This window comes from Falco rusticolus, chromosome 2 (assembly GCF_015220075.1).
Source record: "Falco rusticolus isolate bFalRus1 chromosome 2, bFalRus1.pri, whole genome shotgun sequence".
Classification (NCBI taxonomy): domain Eukaryota; kingdom Metazoa; phylum Chordata; class Aves; order Falconiformes; family Falconidae; genus Falco; species Falco rusticolus.
Genome location: NC_051188.1, coordinates 11,884,504 through 11,891,608, shown reverse-complemented (window position 1 = coordinate 11,891,608; position 7,105 = coordinate 11,884,504).

Sequence of the window (7,105 nt, the reverse complement as noted above, 5' to 3'; positions counted from 1 at the left end):
GGATCCCCTTGGAAACTGCCTCCGGGACAAGGGAGCCGAACAGAGCTGGCAGATCTTTAAGGACACTTTCCATAAAGCACAAGAGCTCTCGATCCCCAGGCACAAGAAATCAGGAAAGGAAGGCAAAAGACGGGCATGGCTGAGTGGAGACCTGCTGGTCAAACCAAAGGGCAAGAAGGAAACGCACAGGCGGTGGAAGAGGGACAGGCAGCTGGGAAGGGCACAGGGATGCTGCCCGGTTCTGCAGGGAGGGGGTCAGGAAGGCCAAGGCGTGGCTGGAGCTGAACTTGGCAAGGGACCAAAGAGTAAGAACGGCTTCTACCGGTATGTCAGCCAGAAAAGGAAGGTCAGAGGAAGCACCCCCCCCGTGATGAACATGAATGGCAAACTGGTTACAAGGGATGAGGAGAAGGCTGAGGCACTCAAAAACTTCTTTGCCTCAGCCTTCACTGGCAGCCTCTCTTCCCACACCTCTCGAGTGGAGGGACTGCAAGACAGGGACTGGGGCACCAAAGTCCCTCCCACTGTAAGAGAAGATAAGGTTTGTGACCACCTGAGGAACCTGAACATACATACTATGGGACCTGACGAGAGGCATCCCAGAGTCCTGAGGGAACTGGCTGATGCCATTGCCAAGCCCCCGCCATGATGTTTGAAAAGCCACAGCAGTCAGGTGAAGTCCCTGGAGACTGGACAAAGGGAACATTGCACCCATTTTTTAAAAGGGTGGAAAGGAGGGCCCTGGGAACTACCAACCTTCAGCCTCACCTCTGTGCCTGGGAAGATCATGGAACAGATCCTCCTAGAAGCTGTGCTAAGGCACATGGGGGACAGGGAGGTGATTTGAGACGGCCAGCATGGCTTCACCAAGGGCAAGTCCTGCCTGACCAACCTAGTGGCCTTCTGTGATGGAGTGACTACGTCAATGGACGAGGGAAGAGCTACAGATGTCATCTACCCGGACTTCTGTAAGGCCTTTGAAAGGGTCCCCCACAACATCCTTCTCTCTAAATTGGAGAGACATGGATTTGATGGGTGGACTGTTCAGTGGAAGAGGAATTGGTTGGATGGTCACATCCAGAGGGTAGCGGTCAGCAGCTCAGTATCCAGGTGGAGATCAGTGACAAGTGGTGTCCCTCAGGGGCCTGTACTGGGACCAGCACTGTTTAATGTCTTCATCAATGACACAGACAGCGGGTTCGAGTGCACCCTCAGCAGGATGGCAAACAACACCAGGCTGAGTGTTGCAGTTGACATGCCTGAGGGACAGGATGACATTCAGAGGGACCTGGACAAGCTCCAGAAGTGGGCCTACGTGAACCTTATGATGTTCAACAAGGCCAAGTGCAAGGTCCTGCACCTGGGTCAGGGTGACCCCCAGTATCAATACAGGCTGGGGGATGAAGGGATGGAGAGCAGCCCTGAGGAGAAGGAATTGTGAGTACTGGTGGATGAAAAGCTGGACATGATCCAACAACATGTGCCTGCAACCCAGAAAGCCAACCATAGCCTGGGCTGTATCAAAAGAAGCATGGCCAGCAGGCCAAGGGAGGTGATTCTGCCCCTCTGCTCTGGTCTCATGATACCACACCTGGAGTGCTGCATCCAGCTCTGGAGCACCCAACATTAGAAGGAAATGGACCTGTTGGAGTGGGTCCAGAAGAGGGCCACAAAGATGGTCAGAGGCTGGAGCACCTCTCCTGTGAGGACAGGCTGAGACAGTTGGGGTTGTTCAGCCTGGAGAGGAGAAGGCTCCAGGGAGACCTTATAGCAGCCTTTCAGAACTTAGAAGGGGCTTAGAAGATTGAGACAAACTTTTTAATAGCATCTGTAGCAATAGGACAAGTGGTGATAGCTTTAAACTAAAAGAGGGTAGATTCAGACTGGATACAAAGAAGAAAATATTTTACAACAGGCATGGTAAAACACTGGCACAGGTTGCCCAGAGAGGTGGTAGATGCCCCATCCCTGGAAACATTCAAGGTCAGGCTGGACAGCGAAGAGGGTCCCCCGTGGAGAGTTGGCCAAGTCACGACAATCACACCAATATGGCTACATGCCGCGCTCACTTTATTAAACAAACAGGTCATATTTGTAACTTAAACTGACCGCTCACCCGACTTTACACACAGGTGATTGGATAAAAGTCTCTGGCCAGGCGGGTGTCCGTGCCGCTGATCGGTGGGCGTGCTGCAGGCGCCAGATCAGAGTGTGCCCATGAGAGTGTGTTGATTCCGCGGTTCCCAGGACTTGCTCTGCACCTGGCTTCTTGTTTGTGCATAGCTTGTTTTCTTTCTCCCGCTGCTTGTTCCAAGGACAATTTAAAGTTGCTCTGCAGTTTCAACGAACAGGCCTGGGTTGTCCAACCCAGACAATGGTAACATATGTCCTCAGTCCTTTGAAAATTCCTCTACAGGACAGGGCTCTGAGCAACCTGATCCAGTTGAAGATGTTCCTGCTCATTGCAGGGGGGGTGGGGTGGGGTGTGGACTAGATGACCTTTAAATGCCCCTTCCAACACAAATCATTCTATGATTCTATTACTTTGTCTCTGAAATTAAAGCCTACTTTGTGCTGTGGGGTTAAAATTTCAGGGTAAAAGAAATGGGCATCCAGTTGTTCTCCTCCATCCCACTATCCCAGAAGTGTCCACACTTGACCTGGGTCTCCCATTTCTTGAGTGAGTCCTACCACCCCTGAGCTGTTGAATGCAAGGCAAGAGGAGAAAGACAGTACACCCTGCTTAGGGTTTTTTGGACTATAGCCTGTGAAAAGAATCCTGAAAATATTTGGCAAACAAGATTCAAATTCTCAAGCAGCTTTAGACGAACCAAAACAAGTTTTTGATAATAGACTTACCTACTGGGTGATGCCTGGGATTCTTTAAGCCTCTTTGATTTATAGAGCTGGACTATAAAATCTGAGAAACAAGCCTTTGAGTGACACATATACAGCTTTCTGGGAGAGCCAGCCTGTCTATGTCACTAGACACAGCATCTCCAAGGTCCCCCAGAGACATGCACTCAGTGCACCAGGCTGGAAATCCCTGCCCAGCAGTAGTAGTAAAAGTGAGGTATGGATGCTGCCATTGCCTCCCTTCAGTCTCTGGGAAGACCTTGATGCACAGCCATACTGGAAAGCTTTTGTAGTCAATTCCTACCAGATTTACTTCTGACTTTGCAGGATCCGAGTATGTTTTCATGGTTATCACACCTGCCCTGATTGGTACCGTAGCTGCTTCTCTGGGTCAAGCTGCTTTTCTTGGCATTGCTTGTGGCACAAGAATTGCAGCTAGTGTTGATAATCAATGCCCTGATGTCTTCGGCATGATCTGCTGGCAGGTGCATTGAGCATGATGAATTGGACAAAGAAGGAGGAAGGAAGACAGAGAGAGAAAAAAATGCTAATTAAGAGCTCAATGAATTGCAGTGGTCATATAACACGACCTGCTACTGCAGTGCAAGCCTGCAGCCACTGCCCCTGTGCTGGCTGTGCCCTTGCTTTTGCCACACTGTCTGGAAGGGATAAAGGCCACTTCAGAGACTCAAGAAAGTAAGGAGGTTTTTTTCTCTGTTTTGCCATAAACTTCCTAGAAAAAAGCAACTTCGTGCTTTGGTTTCCTGTTGAAAGAAAATGGGAGTATTGCACTCTGTAAATATGGAAGGAGGATATAACACCTTGGAAGAGTTGCCACATAGCAAAAGTGTGTTTCATTTCTGACACTGAACAGCGCCTCGTGGGTGAATGCAATCACCTGGCTATCCCCACTCAGAGGGGTGCCTTCAGTACCTCCCATTTGCAAAAGCTGTTTCCAAATGTCTCCCTTCTGTTAAGCAGCTGTGCATCCTCAGATATGCGTTTCTGCATCATCACTTCATTTAATTTTTTCCTCTGTTTTCCTAACCCCCAAAACCACAGACCAAAACCACAAGGAGACTCAGGCAGTCTAGATAGCTTAAAAAGTGGAGGAATGCTGACAGACCAGGACTGCCCACGGTCTCTCCTCTTACAGCTATTGATTGATTTGGGGTAAGAGAAGGGCTTTTTGTGCTGTGCCTCTGCCAAAAAAAAAAAAAAAAAGGCAAAAAGAGACCATTGACAAAGTGCAGATTTGGCCAGGTTCTACTCCAGATGCTGAAAAAGATTCTTTTTCGTCTTATATGGATGGAAGGAAAGTGTTTACACACTGAGACCTCCCAGTGAATGTTCTTTCCACTTCCAGAAGGCCAGAATAAGGTAAGCCTGGACCACCAACTTCATGTGAAAGAGGAGGTCTAGCAGGATGTTACGTATTTTGCTTCTATACCTGTGCCTGGTGTACGTTTCTGTTGCCAGCTCAGAACCCTGCAGCTTTTTCCTGCTCTCTGCCAGCTGTTTGCCAGCTCACTGCATCGACCAAAAGCTTCTTAAAGCAAGCAGGCTCCACAGCCCTCCATCCCTGCAGATACGTCACCCTGCAGTCCTGTTTCTTTGCTGAATTTTCTCCCATGGTGTCTCGAAGGATTAAATTACCTCTAAAGTGCTATTGCAGGTCTGGAATCTCTGTGAATTTTTAACTCTTGTGGTTTTTATCTTTCCTTCATCAAAAGACAAGGTCAAGCATTTTGTTGAGTCCAAAAATACATCAAAGGAAAAGGGGGGGGGTGGAGCAAACCCTCTGTATAAAGCATTTGAGAGTATTCATGCAGCATATTAGAGAGCAAAAGGAGCTTTCTGGCTCCTATCTGGCTGTTGTTGCAATTGTTAATGTGGTTTTATTCCATTATTAATGAGACCAGAAAGAGAAAACACACCTTCCAGACAAACTTGAGAGACTCTCTGATGGCAAAGAGAAGGAAGGAAAAAAAACCCTTAAAATAATGGAAGTAAGAAATGGGAAAAGGAAGGGAAACTTAAAATCCTGAGTATGTAGCAATAAAAATCTGCAGACGCCTATAGGAGTGTAGGGATAGTGAACCGAATCTTTTACAAAGCTTGTAAATCATTCCCAGACCCTGCTAGTTTAAGGGCACTTTGTAATTAAACAAACAAAAAAAAAAAACCAACCCTAATTTTTACAGCCTGTACAATATTGCTTGATACTTTCATGTTTCCTAGAATTGCTATTTGACAAGTAGAGAAAAATAAAACCAGAAGAGCAGCATTAATGGATGAAACGTCTATAACCTGGAGCAGAGTATCATCAGCCTCATCTGAATGTAGTTGGACAGGATTTCAATCAACAGCTTTGTTAGGAAAACACATCATGAATATGCCAAGGTAAGTAATCTCAGGATTAACACTCCAGTCTGGCTTTCCTGTAAAGTTACCCCGAGTTAGCTACCAAATCAGCATCCCCACAGAAGAGCTGGGCAGAGCACACCCCTTTGCAATTACAAGGCAGAAACAGCTCCAGCGCTGAAGCCCTGCACCAGTGCCCAAGCACTGGAGCCCAGGACCCACCACCAGCTTGTCCACAGCATCCTCTTCAAACCCCATGCCTACAGCAGGAGAGATCTGCTGAAGCTCATCCCCCATCGCATTTGGGGTTCTGGGAGGCAGGCTGGTGCTGGGGGGGCCTCAGGGGGTCCAAGCACTGAGGTTAAATTTAGTTAGATTCACTGCTAATCAGTAATACAGCTATCATTGATACTCCTTGAAGTCAAGCGATTCACTCTGCCGTCACTTGTTGAGGGCTGCACCCCGTGGTCCCCAACACCAGCACCTATGGTGCTGCTCGCCACAGCCATGTACCTATGGGCTGCTAGCGGGGAGCCTGCCCTCAGCCCCCCCAGCCCCTGCTGCTCTGCTGCCCTGCCAGTGGGCTCCCTCCTGCCCTGCCCACAGCGCTCACCCATCGCTGCCGTTTCACACCCTAATGCATTTCTGCTGAAGAGAAACCACATCCCTTGTGGAGTGGACGTTTGCAGCACAGGAGGAGAAAGCGTTGCTTGCAAGGGGCTCTCAGGGAGAGAGGGACCAGCCAGCTTTCACATAAATAGGGTTTATAAAAATCTGGTGAAATGTTTTCTTAACACTGGGCGTTTTGTCTTATGTGTCACTGTATTTCAAAAGGTGCAGTTTATATTACAAAAAAAACCAAGACAACCAACCTGCAGACATTTTATAATTCTCCCTTTAAAAAGAAGGGATCTGAAAGCTCTGCTGTCAATTATTGATGCTGAAAACACACACTTGTTTCTTATCACAAGACTGAACATTTGACCTATACTGGAAAGCCAAACTGACAATATTTGGGAAGAGCTCCAGACCTGGATTTTAATTTCATGGCTAACATCTGTCTTTCCAACAGAGTGTATTAAATAAATGCAACCCAGTGTGATACATTTTAAATTAATCAAAGTTCAATTCATTTTATACGAGCATATACCTCATATGTTGTGCTGCCAAAATAGGTCACTGGGCCAAGAGCTCAAAAATAATTTAAACAGGTTGAAAGAAATGAAAAAGGAAAATGACATAAAGTCACATCACCATGAGACCTTCTTTAATGCTCTGAGAAATAAAACTGCCATGAAGCAATAGGGTCAGGAAAAAACCTTGCCAGTGGGGATCTCTGCCGAGGGATGGGCTCCACTATTTTTTCCTGTAATCTCATTTTCAGCAGGGACACCCAGGCACCATGTTGGCCAGATGCGGCAGAGGGGATCTGGCAAAGCCCAGGAGCAGCTGAGACAGATGGGGTGGAAGGGAAGCACTTCTTAGGCTGCTTCTGCAGATGAAATGTAACCATGTTTTCAGGCACCCCCAGCGCCATGGCAGGCTGCAAAACCTACATGAGATCAAATATTTGGGCAGTATGTCCTTAGTGACCTCTCTCCCTCGATCCCTTCACCTGACTCATTGCTGAAGCTTCAGGAGATGCACCAGAAGTCAGAGAAGCTGTAGATTTTATTGCACTCCGAGTAAAAGATGGGCCCTGGAGCCCATGCAGATTGCACCCACTCTTGCCAAGGCCTCACCTAAGTCCTAGAAGTCACCTCTGAGGTGTGCAAGTAGAAACCTTAACGTCACACGAAGGTTTTCACCTGGCTGCACATGACAGCATCACACTTGTCAGACAGCCGCAGTAAGAACTAGTGCCCTGCAGCCAAGCCCTGAATCA